At 45.5% G+C, this 15824-nt stretch overlaps 1 protein-coding gene across 3 annotated transcripts in view; it reads left to right on the plus strand.

Annotated features, from left to right (window-relative positions):
* The window catches only part of LOC129714210 (WD repeat-containing protein 7), a 546583-nt gene that overhangs the window by 57929 nt on the left and 472830 nt on the right, over nucleotides 1–15824 (plus strand). The gene's annotated exons all lie outside the window — the stretch shown is intronic.

Here is a 15824-nt window from a genome sequence, read left to right on the forward strand (position 1 = left end):
TTTATGCAGAGTGGTATGCTGCTGGCGAAAATGTAAAACAAATTATTTTGAAAGATACTTGCAACTTCTGATCAATTCATTTCTGATTTTCATTTCAAGTATAAGTAGAAGCGTGCTGAAAATAGAAAATATTTTATTAAATATTGGTACCTGAAAATTAAAAAATGTTAACCTGGTATAGATTTTTCATCGCTGTGACAAATAATGAATTTATCAATATTGTTTGGTTGAGTTCTTCCTTTTGGTTTTGTCATGAAAGTTTAATTCCAACAGTCAATGATGGTCCGTGAGGCTTATCATAGGTATTTTGAGAATCACAAATCTGCATGGATGTGACTGACAAATTTATAATTTGTCATTAAATATATCATATTTATTATATCATATTTCCTTACAATACAGCAGATCATTCAGCCATCGTGTCTATGCCAGTTCACTTATACAACTGGCAATTTACATGACCAATTAAACTCTCAGCATGTCCTTTCGGATGTGGGAGGATCTTGGAGAACCTCGGGGCAAACTCATGCGAGATATACACTGGCTCAAACTCTACATACACAGCAGCCAATGTCACGATTGAGCCTGAGTTGCTCGGAGTTGTGCAGCTGTCATGTAGACGGATACATTGGGTTATTGACTTTACAGTTTAAAATAACAGTTCATAAAGCTGAAAATATCACTCCCAGAATGTGAGTTTTCTGCTTTCTGACTTGTTATGTCAGAAACAATGCCGTGTGTATCGAGTATGACTGGAATTATATTTCTTCCAATACTTGTAGTCATTAAACTCTTATTTCAAATGAAAAAAAAAAAAAAGTTCAAATCATTTTAGTAAAATGGCTGCAAAGAAGCTTTTCTAGCGTCACAAATTCATACAACACAGAAACGGGCCCTTTGCAAGTCATGTCTATGCTGTCCATCAAGTTCCCTTTAATGCAGTATACAATATTTATATAGAGCAGGGTCTATGGCAATTTGCCACTAGATCGTGGCAATTAAAATGCTTGGCCAGGTGCTTGAATGTTGTGAGAGTATCTGCCTCATACATTTCTCAGGCAGAAAAATTCCAAATTGGGGCTTAAGGATGATAAATCCCCTGGGCCGCTTGGTCTGCTTCCCAGGGTCCTCAGGGAGGTCACTCTAGAAATAGTGGACGCATTGGTGATCATTTTCCAATGTTCAATAGATTCAGGATCTGTTCCTGTGGATTGGAGGATAGCTAATTTTGTCCCACTTCTCAAGAAAGGAGCGAGAGAGAAAACGGGGAATTACAGACCAGTTAGCCTGACTTCGGTGGTGGGAAAGATGCTGGAGTCAATTATTAAAAAGGTAATTAATAATGGGGCATTTGGATAGGTAAAAGGATTAGTCCAAGTCAACATGGATTTATGAAAGGAAAATCATGCTTGACTAATCTTCTGGAATTTTTTGAGGATGTGACAAGTAAAATGGATGAAGGGGGAGCCAGTGGATGTAGTGTATCTAGACTTTCAGAAAGCCTTTGATAAGGTCCCGCATGGGAGACTGGTGACTAAAATTTGATCACATGGTATTGGGGGTAGGGTGTTGACATGGATAGAAAATTGGTTGGCAGACAGGAAGCAAAGAGTAGGAGTGAACGGGTCCTTTTCAGAATGGCAGGCAGTGGCAAGTGGAGTGCCGCAAGGCTCGGTGTTGGGGCCGCAACTGCTTACCATATATTAATGATTTGGAAGAGGGAATTAGGAGCAACACTAGCAAGTTTGCGGATGACACAAAGCTGGGTGGCAGTGTGAGCTGTGAAGAGGATGTTAGGAGGTTGCAGGGTGACCTGGACAGGTTGAGAGAATGGGCAGATGGCGGCGGCGCAGGCACATCGCGACGCCCCATGTCTCCCAAGAATTGGAGATATAGCGACAATTCCCCTACCTGCCTCAAGGCTGCTTGCACGGAGCAGTCTATCCCTTTCGTACAGCCGACAAGAACTTCTGGACTTCGGCTCCTGCGGCTGCAACAACTTTCTGGGCGATCTCCGTCTCGCTCCTGAGCTCGTCAAAGCAAAGGAGCACCGGAGCCGCGAGGCTGGAGACAGCCAGCAGAGCCGTGGGGCTGGCGACCGGCAGCGGAGCCGCGGGGCAGCAGAACGCCAGCAGAGCCGCGGGGCTGGGGAACGCCAGCAGAGCCACGGGGCTGGAGAACGCCTCCGGAGTCGCAGGGCTGGAGAACACAAGCAGAGCCGCGGAGCGGCAGAGCTCCACCGGAGCCGCGGGGCTAGAGAACGCCAGCGGAGCCACGGGGCTGGAGACCGCCACCAGAGCCACGGAGGCGCGGAGCAACAGAGCGGCAGAACACCAGCGTGCACCAAGCCAGCTCGGCCGACCGGAAGCACCAACAGACAGCGATGCGTATGAAAGCACCGCCGGGGACGCAGAGGTGGGTTAAAGGCCAGGTTAGAGCTAGCCCCACACAGGCTAGCGATTCCTAGCCTTTTCCTTGCCAACGTGCGCTCACTGGCAAACAAATGCATTTCGTTGTCTCTGTACTGTACACTGACAATGACAATTAAAATTGAATCTGAATCTGAATCTGAATCTGAAAATGGACAGACTGCGGCTAAGGATCACCTCCCACAACTGGATCAAAGACTGCAACATCCTGATCTTCACAGAAACTTGGCCCAACATCGACGTTCCTGATAGCGCCATCCAGCTAACGGGGCGTAATTTACTCAGAGCGGACAGGACAACAGACTCCGGTAAGACCAGAGGCGGGGGCCTGTGCATTTATGTAAATAAAGCATGGTGCACAGACTCCACCATCATCGAGAGTCACTGCTCAGCTAACCTTGAGTTCCTCTTGGTTACATGCAGACCGTTCTATCTGCCCAGAGAGTTTACCTCCACTGTTGTGACTGCAGCCTATATCCCTCCTGATGCTAATGCCAAGCTTGCAATGAAAGAGCTGCATACTGCCATTGGCAAACAACAGACTCACAACCCCGAGGCAGCCTTCATTGTTGCGGGTGACTTCAATCACTCCAACCTGAAGACTGTACTCCCCAAATTCCACCAACATGTATCCTTCCCCACTAGAGTAGACAAGACACTGGACAAAGTCTACACTAACATGGCTGAAGCTTACAAAGCCATCCACCTCCCCCACCTTGGTCAGTCTGATCACGTCTCATTGTTCCTGCTCCCTAAGTACTCCCCACTCATCAGACGGGTTAAACCAACTGTGAGGACAGTTAAAGTCTGGTCAGAGGAAGCGGACTTCACACTTCAGCAGTGTTTTGGAAACACTGACTGGAAGGCGTATGCAGCCCAGGCCACCCTTGACTCCCACACGGACATTGATTCCTATACATCCTCTGTTCTGTACTTTGTAAACTCCATCATCAATAGTGTCACCTCCCTCAAACAGGTGCCCATATACCCGAATCAGAAGCCATGGATGAACAGCGAGGTCAGGCTACTGCTGAAAGCACGGGACGCTGCTTTCAGGTCAGGCGATGCTCGAGCTTACAGTTCATCCAGGGCTAACCTGAAGAGGGGCATCAGGAAGGCCAAGCACTGCCATAAGCTCAGGATTGAGGAGCACTTCAACAACAACTCCGACCCCCGACGCATGTGGGAAGGCACCCAGGCCATCACGGACTATAGACCCACCAACACCACCCCCACATCCAGCAACACCTCCTTCCTTGAGGAGCTTAACGACTTCTATGGCCGCTTCGACAGGGACAATCTAGAGACAGCCATCAAGGCTGTGCTCCCTGCTGATCACCAACCCCTCACACTCACCCCCTACGACGTGTACGTGGCACTGAGTAGGACTAATGCACGTAAGGCTGCCGGCCCTGACGGCATCCCCGGGCGTGTCCTCAGGGCCTGTGCTGCGCAGCTGACAGACGTCTGGACTGACATCTTCAACCTGTCACTTGCCCAAGCAGTTGTCCCCAAAACCTGGTTGCCTTAAAACCACCTCCATCGTGCCGGTGCCAAAACACTCCACTGCGGAAAGCCTCAACGACTTCCGCCCAGTTGCACTTACTCCCATCATCACCAAGTGCTTCGAGAGGCTGGTCCTGGCACACCTCAAAGGCTGCCTACCCCCCACATTGGATCCCTATCAGTTTGCCTACCGCAAGAACAGGAGTACGGAGGATGCCATCTCAACGGCATTCACTCCGCCCTCTCCCACCTCGACAACAGAGACACTTACGTAAGAATGCTGTTCATCGATTACAGCTCAGCATTCAACACCATTATACCATCAAAACTGATCACCAAACTCAGTGACCTGGTCATCGACCCCTCCATCTGCAACTGGATACTGGACTTTCTAACCAACAGACCCCAGTCTGTGAGGTTAGACAAGCACACCTCTTCAACCCTCACCCTGAACACCGGCGTTCCACAGGGCTGTGTGCTGAGCCCCCTCCTCTACTCCCTCTTCACCTACGACTCCACACCTGTACATGGTACTAACACCATCATCGAGTATGCAGATGATACAACGGTGATTGGCCTCATCAGCAACAACGATGAGTCGGCCTATAGGGAGGAGGTCCAGCTACTAGCAGCATGGTGCGCTGCCAACAACCTGGCCCTTAACTCCAAGAAGACCAAGGAGCTCATTGTAGACTTCAGGAAGTCTAGGGGCGGCACGCACACCCCCATCCACATCAACAGGACGGAGGTGGAACATATTTCCAGCTTCAGGTTCCTGGGGGTCAACATCTCCGATGACCTCTCTTGGACACACAATACCTCAACTCTGGTCAAGAAGGCTCACCAGCGTCTCTTCTTCCTGAGGAGACTGAAGAAGGTCCATCTGTCTCCTCAGATTCTGGTGAACTTCTACCGCTGCACCATCGAGAGCATCCTTACCAACTGTATCACAGTATGGTATGGCAACTGCTCTGTCTTCGACCGGAAAGCACTGCAGAGGGTGGTGAAAATAGCCCAACGCATCACCGGTTCCTCGCTCCCCTCCATTGAGTCTGTCCAATGCAAGCGTTGTCTGCGAAGGGCGCTCAGCATCGCCAAGGACTGCTCTCACCCCAACCATGGACTGCTTACCCTCCTACCATCCGGGAGGCGCTACAGGTCTCTCCGTCCAGGAGCAGCTTCTTCCCTGCATCTGTCACACTACTCAACAATGTACCTCGGTGACTGCCAATCACCCCCCCCCCCCCCGGACACTCCTCCCACAGGAAAAACACTAGGACTGTATGCATGTAAATAGATTTATTTATTGAAATCATATTCTATGTCGCTCTTCCAGGAAGATGCTAACTGCATTTCAGTGTCTCTATACTGTACAATGACAATGAGGTTTCCTGAAGATGGCGGCGCGTTCAGACGCAGCGGCTTTCCGCTCCCAAGTCCGAGTCAATTCGGAGCAGCCAGTACCGAACGCGGCTGTGAAAATAAGGTATTTAAAAACCTCAGAACCCCGAGAACTCCTAGAAACCCCAGTAACCCCAGAAACCACAGTAAGAAACTCATCTCCAGGGCGAGGAAATCCAAGACCCGCATCGCAATCCCGACGGGTCGCACATGGAGCAGCACGGAACTGCTCAATATCGGATATGGCTGCGAGAAACTGCCTTGTGAGTACTACAGCACCCTCACCAAAATCCCGATGGAGCTGGGCAGAACAGACCCCTGGATCACCACTCCGGAGGGTAGGAGACGGACCAAGCGCCGGGAGCGAAAGCAGAAACATGGAAAGCGAGCGGGGGTGCTGGACAAGCTATGGAGGGCTCCACAAAGACCATCGCTCCCAAGCGTCTTTCTCGCGAATGTCCGGTCACTCACCAACAAGCTGGATGAGGTAAGGCTCTGGATCAACACCCAGCGATCCCTGAAATACTGCTGTGTGCTGATCTTCACAGAGACCTGGCTCAGCACGCTGGTTCCCAATGGGGCTGTGGACCTAACCAACTGCATCGTGCTGATAGAACAAAGGACTCCGAGAGCAAGGGTGGCGGGCTCTGCATCTACATCAACAATGACTGGTGCACCAACCACACTGCAGTAGAGAGCTACTGTTCCCCAGACCTGGAATACCTACTGCTTAAATGTAGGCCGTTTTACCTGCCTCGGGAGTTTACTGTGGTTATCATCATGGCCATATACATCCCACCACAGGCTAATGCTAACCTAGCGCTAGCACAGCTGCACTCGGCCATCAGTAAGCAGCAGGATGCTCACCCCGACGGTGCCTTCATTGTTGCAGGGGACTTTAATCAAGTCGACCTACGAGCTGCACTCCGCAAATTCCACCAGCATGTGCAGTGCCCTATCAGGGGCTCAAACACGCTGGATAAAGTGTACACCAACATCAAGGACGCTTACAGAGCTCTCCCCTGCCCATCCCTGGGACAATCTGATCACCTCTCACTGTTTCTACTGCCTGCATACAAACCCCTCATCCGCATGACCTAACCTGCAATAAGGTGTGGATGGTCAAAATATGGCCCAAACCGGAAACCCTGGATGAACAAGGAGGTTCAGAATCTGCTAAGGGCACGCAACAATGCCTTTAAATCCAGGGACACTTCTGCCTACAGTGCGGCCAGGTCGAACCTGAACAAAGGCATAAAAAAGGCCAAAGACATCCACAGGCAAAGGGTGGAAGACCACTTCAATACCGCGGACACCAGAAGCATGTGGCAGGGTGTCAGGGACATCACTGGCTACAAGAGCAGCCACGCCTGCCCCCACGATGATATCACACTGGCCAACGAACTGAACACCTTCTTTGCCCACTTCGAAACTGGCAACACCACCAGGAGTGGAATAACCCCGGCCATGGCGGAGGGACAGGCCTTAACACTGAGCACTCAGGAGCTACAGTGCGCTCTGCGTAGGATCAATCCACGCAAGGCTGCAGGCCCGGATGGAGTCCAGGGAAGGGTACTAAAGGACTGTGCTGTACAGCTGGTGGAGGTATTCACGAGAATCTTCAATCTGTCTCTATCTCTGGCAACGGTCCCCAAGTGCCTGAAAACAGCCACCAAAGTGCCGGTGCCGAAAAAGTCTAAAGTCACCAACCTGAACGACTACCGCCCGGTTGCCCTAACTCCAATCCCAACAGTGATTGGGCTGATCACCAACGGTAATGAAACAAAATACAGAGCGGAGGTGCAGAACCTGGTGGACTGGTGCGCACGTAACAACTTGTCACTAAACACCTCCAAGACCAAGGAGCTGATTATAGACTTCAGGAGGTCCCATAATGGAGAATACGCCCCAATCTCCATTTACGGGGAAAGTGTAGAGAGAGTGTCCAGCTTTAAGTTTCTGGGCACTCGCATTTCAGAGGACCTCACATGGTCCACCAACACCGCTGCGCTTGTCAAGAAGGCACAGCAACGATTGTTCTTCCTGAGGACATAAAAAAAGACTGGTCTGCCCCAACAGCTGCTGACAACGTCCTACCGCTGCTCCACAGAGAGCATATTAACGTATGGCATCTATGTGTGGTATCTCAGCTGCACGGAGGCGGAGAGGAGAGCTCTTCAGCTCATCGTCCACAGAGCGCAGAGGATTATTGGGACAGAGCTATCAGCCTTGGAGGGCATCTACCACACACAGTGCCTCAGGAAGGCCGTCAGCATCCATAAAGACTCCTCACACCCTTGTAACGGTCTGTTCGAACTACTTCCCTCCGGCAGACGTTACAAGGCCTTCTACGCCTGAACCTCCAGACTCAGAAACAGCTTTATTCCCAGAGCTATAGCGGCTCTGAACCGCTGAGTGCCCCCCCCCCCCCCGGACTGTTTCCCCCTCAGATGGTCACGCCACACAGCTTATTTATTTATTTCACTTTTCTTTTACATCGGTTGGAAGCTGCATACTAAATCTCGTTGCACTGATGTGCAATAACAATAAAATATATTATTATTATTATTATTATGACAATTAAAGTTAAATCTGAATCTGAATCAGATGCGTGGCAGATGCAGTATAATATAGATAAATGTGAGGTTATCCACTTTTGTGGCCTAAAACAAGGGGGCAGATTATCTCAATGGGGTTAGGTTAGGTAAGGGGGAGGTGCAGCGAGACCCGGGTGTCCTTGTACACCATTCACTGAAAGTTGGCGTGCAGGTACAGCCGGCAGTGAAGCATGCTAATGGAATGTTGGCCTTTATAACAAGAGGATTTAAGTACAGGAGTAAAGAGGTTCTTCTGCAGTTGTATAGGGCTCTGGTAAGACCACATCTGGAGTATTGTGTACAGTTTTGGTCTCCTAATTTGAGGAAGGACATCCTTGTGATTGAGGCAGTGCAGCGTAGGTTCACGAGATTGATCCCTGGGATGGCGGGACTGTCATATTCACTGGAGTTTAGAAGGATGAGGGGGGGATCTTATCAAAATATAAAATTATAAAAGGACTGGATACAGAAAGGGCTAGATACAGGAAAAATGTTCCCAATGTTGGGCGAGTCCAGAACCAGGGGCCACAATCTTAGAATAAAGGGAAGGCCATTTAAGACTGAGGTGAGAAAAACATTTTCACCCAGAGAGTTGTGAATTTGTGGAATTCCCTGCCACAGAGGGCAGTGGAGGCCAAGTCACTGGATGGATTTAAGAGAGTGTTAGATAGAGCTCTAGGGGCTGGTGGAATCAAGGGATATGGGGAGAAGGCAGGCACGGGTTATTGACTGGGGACGATCAGCCATAATCACAATGAATGGCGGTGCTGGCTTGAAGGGCTGAATAGTCTCCTCCTGCACATATTTTCTATGTTTCTATATTGGCGTTCGTGCAACTGGCCTGTAGTCGTTGAGGCAGGTTATAGCTGTTTGCTTCAGAACCGGCATTATTTCTGATGTTTTTAGGCATGTAGGAACCATGCATTGTTAGATGGATTGTTTGAAGATTTTTGTCTATACGTAAGTTAACTCAACAGCACAATCTCTGAGAACCCGTCCTGGGACTCCGTCCTACAGAAGACTAAATGTACTACAGAAGTAATCTATTTATTCAATTTTCTAAATTTAATTTCATACCACTGTGCGTCTTGGTAATGTTGGTGTGCTTTAATATTGGCTTCCAAGGCTGTATTAACCAGTTACAACCAAATCAGAATCAGTCTACTCATGGATTCAATTAAGTAGTTACCAAAATATTTTGCCATCGTACAATATAAAAAAAGCTTAATCGTTTATATGTATACAATTTATATGCAGATGATAATATTGCATTGAATAAACCTTTGTTTGTTTAGATTAAGTTTCTTAGTTGGCTTTAAATGTCAATTTTGTCCTTTAAATGTAACACATGAATCACAATTTTACTGACATGCACAGAGAAATATTACCTAATATTCTTCGGATTTGGGTGATGCTGTTAAACCATCATTTTTAGTTGCTCTTGGAACTCTTTAGATTCTTAGTTAGATTCTTAGGCAAACAGCTTAAGTTAGATGTTGAGGCCAGTAATGGGTGTTAATCACAAGAACTGTTTGGAGATTAAAATAAGATTTTGGTACTTTCCCTAATCAGTTTACTAATGACTATAAATTAAACCAGATTTAAACTTTAAAAGTGGTGGAGATCCTTTGTTTGGCCAAGTGTTAAAAATGGACAAACAAGTTCACTGCCTGGACAATGATGAATCCTAGGATATTAATCCTAGAATATGTGTTCGGCACGGACTAGAAGGGTCGAGATGGCCTGTTTCCATGCTGTAATTATGGTTATATGGTTATATGGTTAATAGTGGCAGTGGTAGTAGTGATAGGGGACTGTGGTGTTGATGGAGAATCAGGAGAGATGGCTAGGTTTTACTGAAGATAGACAAAAAATGCTGGAGTAACTCAGCAAGACAGGCAACATCCCTGGAGAGGAATGGGTGATGTTTTAGGTTAAGACCCTTCTTCAGACTAAGAGTCGGCAGGGGGAAAAGGAAACACTAGGTTTTATGTTCATTACCCAGACATATATTACCTAAGATTGGATATTATCTCTGATCCTGTTGTCAGTTTCATTTAAGTAAGGAGCTGTGCAAAGAACTAAATATTTAAGATAATCAATCTCACTGAAGACCTGTTTGGCAAAGTTATCCTCTTGTTGTTAAACGTTTTTTTGTTAAATTGATAGATTTGAATTTGTGGTAATTATAGTCAAGAAAGACACAAAATGCTGGAGTAACTCAGTGAGTCAGACAACATCCCTGGAGAACATGGATAGGTGATGTTTTGTTTGGAACCCCCCTTCAGAACTGATTGGTACAGCCCATTATACATAAATTTCTATTGCCACTGTGGCTTGTAGTTGTCGTTTTCCTTATTGCTGGTTCCTTCACTTGTGCTGCTTTATGATGCATGAAACATCTATATAAATGAGTGGAGCCATATTTGTGTTTTTTTTTAAGTATTTGAAGATATATGCTTAATGTAGAAACTTCCTGGTTTTAAAGTACAAAGATTTCTAAATGGAAGTACATTTCAAGATGGCAATTTGATAATTGGTGTCAGTATCGCCACAACTTCGCAGGTAGAAAGGGTTGAGTGTTTCTGGTTCCTGAGTGTAAACAACAACAACAACTTGTCCTGGTCTAACCATATTGACAAATGGTCAGGAAAGCATCAACACCCCTGCTTTCTCAGAAGACTATGGAAATTCAGCATGTTCCCAATTACTCCATTCAACATGTTCCCAACGATTTCTGCAGTTGCCACTGAGAAAGCATTCTATCTGGATAAATCACAGCTTGGTATAGGAACTGCTCTGCCTCACACCACAAGCAATTGTGTACACAGCCCGGACCATCATGCAGAACAGTGACTCTGTTACACTTACACATTACACTACACTGTCTGAAGAAGGGTTTCGGCCCGAAACGTTGCCTATTTCCTTCGCTCCATAGATGCTGCTGCACCCGCTGAGTTTCTCCAGCTTTTTTGTGTAACCTGTTTACACTTCCCACTGTTCAGGAAAGTAATCAACATAATCAAGGATCATTCATACTCCAGTCATCCTCTCTTCTCCCCTCTCCTGTCAGGCAAAAGATACAAAAGCTTGAAAGCACATAGTATCAGGCTCGACAAGCTTCCTTACCATGGTTATCACTCTCATATGTACCTCTCGCACACCCTAATGTGGCTTCAAAAGCAGGGGAGATGCTGGGTGTTATGTAGTGAGTGACCCACCTTCTGACACAACTAGGCTTGTGTGTTTAAAGGTTTAAGTGAGTGCGATGAAATGCTCTTACCTGGATGAGTTCAACTCCAGCAACATTAAAGAAGTTCAACAGAGTAAATCAAAATGGACCCTTGCCTTTTTGTAGCCATTTGTATGGCCTCTCTGCATCTGCCATGGAGAGAATTTATTTCAGGCCTGACAACTTATCAGAGATTAGTGTGGCAAATACGAAGAAGTTGCAATATATTCATGCGGTTCCCCTCAGGAATTGCAGTCCCATTGTAGTGCATGATTCTATGTGTAAAATACTATAACTCTATTTCAATTTTGACCAACATGATATTTTAGTTGTGTTCTATAAATGCAAGTTATAGTAGTGATTCAAGTTCTGTTGCAAATGTTTGTTAAAAATATTTTGTCGTTTAATGTTAATTATTAATATTACAAGAGGCTGCCCTTATGGAAGATATGTTTGACCCATTATTTTTCTGGTGCATTCTGTTTACAGTGTCAACTACTTCCATTTATAGAGCACCTTATATAAAATGAACTCTTAAGTGGCTTTGCAGGAGGTTTAACGAGAAAGGAAGTAGTGGAGCTATTAAACTTGAGGTCAATGAAAAGGCCTGGATTAGAGGAGTGCTAGTAAATGCATGGGAGCAATCAGAATTGCTGAGACCATGGATTTTAATCAAAAAGCGGAGTTTTTTTTAAATGGTGTTGCTTAACCTGCCTGTTGTGTAGCTCAGCAAACATGACTTGATGTGTTAGCATGTGAACAGCTCATTTTTGGATAGCCAAAACTATTGGTTTTGTGGGACAAAGTGCGACAAGGATGAAATAGGTGGGACAAGGATGGTCTGACAAAAGTGGATTTGCATGGTCAAGTGAAATAAATGAACAAGTGGATAAAGAAAATAACAGATAAGCTGAAGTTAGACAATATTTGAATGCCATGGTAATGAGTTTTTAATTATTGCTTTCTTTATTTCGTAAGTTAGAATTCACCTTTATTATAATGTTATAATAAATGTTACAATATTATAATGAAAATAAATTAAATCACTCTCTTGATTTTTCATTTTATTTCGGTTCACAGACAAAACGTGTTTAATGTGTAATATGACGCAGTATGGTGACATGAAGTAAAAGAATGACAGTGGCACAGTGATGTAGCTTGTAGGGCTGCTACCTTACAGATCCAACAATCATAGTTATGGGAGATTTCAACATGCAGGTAGACTGGAAAAATCAGGTTCGAACTGGACACCAAGCAAGGGAGTTTGTGGAGTGCCTCTGCGATAGATTCTTAGAGCAGCTTGTACTGGAGCCTACCAGGGAGAAGGCAATTCTGGACAGTGTTGTGCAATGAACCGGATTTGATAAGGGAACATGCTGGAGTCAATAATAAAGGATGACATAGCGGCACATTTGTGATAGCAGTAGCAGGATCGGTCCGAGTCAGCATGGATTTACAAAGGGGAAATCATGCTTGACTAATCTTCTGGAATTTTTTGAGGATGTAACCAGGATAATGGACAATGGAGAGCCAGTGGATGTAGTGTACCTGGACGTTCAGAAAGCATTTGATAAGGTCCCACAGATTGGTGGGCAACATTAGAGCACATGGTATTGGGGGTGGGGTGCTGACATGGACAGAAAATTGGTTGGCAGACAGGAAACAAAGGGTAGGAATTAACGAGTCCCTTTCAGAATGGCAGGCAGTGACTAGTAGGGTACCGCTAGGCTTGGTGCTGGGACCGCAGCTTTTTGCAATATATAATTAATGATTTGGATGAAGGGATTAAAAGTAACACTAGCAAATTTGCAGATGACACAGAGCAGGGTGGCAGTGTGAACTGTGAGGAGGATGCTATGAGGATGCAGGATTACTTGGACAGGTTGTGTGAGTGGGCAGATGCATGGCAGATGGAGTTTAATGTGGATAAATGTGACGTTATCCACTTTGGTGGCAAAAGGCAGATTATTATCTAAATGGAAGGCAGATTATTATCTAAATGGTGTCAAGTTGGGAAAAGGGGAAGTACAACAGGATCTGGGGGACCTTGTTCATCAGTCACTGAAAGTAAGCATGCAGGTACAGCAGGCAGTGAAGAAAGCGAATGGCATGTTGGCCTTCACAACAAGAGGAGTTGAGTATAGGAGCAAAGAGGTCCTACTGCAGTTGGACAGGGCCCTAGTAAGACCACACCTGGAATATTGTGTGCAGTTTTGGTCTCCAACCTTGAGGAAGGACATTCTTGCCATTGAGGGAGTGCAGCGTAGGTTCACAAGGTTAATTTGCGGGATGGGAACTATTATATGTTGATAGATTGGAGCGGCTGAGCTTGTATACTCTGGAATTTAGAAGGATGAGAGGGCATCTTATTGAAACATATAATATTATTAATTTGGAGTGTGGCAGGAAACATGTTCCCAATGTTGGGGGAGTTCAGAACCAGGGGCCATAGTTTAAGAATAAGTGGTAAGCCATTTAGAATCGAGATGAGGAAAAACTGTTTCACACAGAGAGTTGTGAGTGTGTGGAATTCTCTGCCTCAGAGGGCAGTGGTGGCTGGTTCTCTGGATGCTTTCAAGAGAACTAGATAGAGCTCTTAAAGATAGCGGAGTCAGGAGATATGGGGAGAAGGCAGGAACGGGGTACTGATTGTGGATGATCAGCCATAATCACATTGAATGGCGGAGCTGGCTCGAAGGGCCGTATGGCCTACTCCTGCACCTACTGCCTATTATCACTGTTCATTGTTTTCCACCTCCCCCAACCCCCTACTTTGTTCGGTCCTGAAGAGAGTTTTGTGAATGGCTTGTGCCATTTGAAAGAAGCATGAACTAAACCTTTATAACTTAAAAGGAAATTGCTTTTTGACTGTAGAGGGTGTTGATCGCAATAAATTCTGAGCCGAGATATAATGAATAGTGCTGCAGGATGACAAAGATACAGAAAACTGGCATTAAAGGGAATACACGTGGTTATGGATGATTTTTGTAATATGGCCAACTAATTTTTGTAATGTGGTCACGGTGGCGCAGTGGTAGAGTTGCTGATTTACTGCAAAATGTAAGAGAACCGGGTTCGATCTTGACTACGAGTGCTGTCTGTATGTAGTTTGTACGTTCTTCCCGTGATCTGCGTGGATTTTCTCCGAAATCTTCGGTTTCCTCCCACACTCCAAAGACACCCAGGTTTGTAGCTTAATTGACTTGAGAAATGTAAAAAATGTCCAGTATAAAATTGTCCAACTTCCAGTTTAGTCCCTGGAGGACTGTTCGGAAGGTACAAGGTACAAGGAATGGCGTGATGGTTAGCAACATTCAGAAGATAAAGTGTTAGCTTGTTAACGAAGGATTTGAGGTTAGTTTTTAATGGTATTGTAAACAGATGAGTCATTGAATGAGTTTGACCAGGAGGTATTGTTCAGTCTGCCATTTCTAGTTCCAGTACACCTCGGACTAGGCTATGAAGACAATGTTGTTCATGGATAATGAACCACCACAAATATTGGAAGTATACGCAGCACTTGCCAATCCCTGGATAGTTGTTTCAGCAAAATTAAACACAAATTGCTGGAGTAATCCAGCAGGTCAGGCAGCATCTCTGGAGAAAAACACATAGCTTGTGACTCCCTGTTGTTTCAGCAAGTTAAGAGAGAGTTAGATAAAGCTCTGGGCTTTAAGGGATATGGGGAGAAGGCAGGCACGGGTTATTGATGGGGGACAATCAGCCATGATCACAATGAATTGCGATGCTGGCTCGAAGGGCCGAATGGCCTCCTCCTACACCTATTTTCTATGGTTCTATCTATGTTTCTAAGTCTGCCCATTACATTTCAAGTGATAGCATGACACTCTGATATTTTTTTTTTTGTCCATCTGAGTTCACCAGAATTGCGATCTATATCATCTTTAAATAACTTGTGTTGTCAGGAACTGCCCCTTTGGCTTGTAACAGTGGGTCAAATAGAAAATATATAATGAACCATCACTGAATAAAGCATCATCTGGCTGCCAGAACACCACCATTGAACCATATGATAGGCTGATACCTCAACTGAGTGTGGAGAGGACAGGAACCAGCAAAGCAAAAGCCATGGAGTCAATGTCACTCCCTATTTTGCCAAGCTACTGTCGAGCAAGTCTTGAAATGCACGGAGCATCCTTTAAAAGAAGAACATTAGTGATCACCCAATAGAACAGTGGAATCCAAATTGATCTAGATCCACAAATGTTTGTGGCCGCATTGCTGTAAACCCCTGTCAAGTCAATCTCCCCCCCACTCTACAATTGCAATTCAAGATGTTGTACTTGAATGAGCACCTCTGATGCACTTTCCTAATGAAAACAAAATCTCTGAGGCTGAAAACTTTCACCTTTACAAAGCCTTAAGTAGTTTGAAAATAATGAGTTAAAAATGTAGTAATAAATTCACCGATAAATGCACAAAATCGAATACCTAGTTTTGTAAAATATCTGTGTATGTGCAACATGCAGCATTTTCTGCCTTGAATTTATTTCTATTTACGATTACCAGCATCTGCAGATTTTCAGATTTTTATTTCTGCTCTTTGTTGTCTGGTTTAAGGTAAGAAAGCCCCATTCCCAATGCTCTCCATTGAGAACCTCATTCCTGATTCTCCTTTCACGTTGGGTCTTCCCTCCA

The sequence above is a fragment of the Leucoraja erinacea genome, chromosome 1 (genome assembly GCF_028641065.1).
Source record: "Leucoraja erinacea ecotype New England chromosome 1, Leri_hhj_1, whole genome shotgun sequence".
In the NCBI taxonomy this organism is placed as follows: Eukaryota; Metazoa; Chordata; class Chondrichthyes; order Rajiformes; family Rajidae; genus Leucoraja; species Leucoraja erinaceus.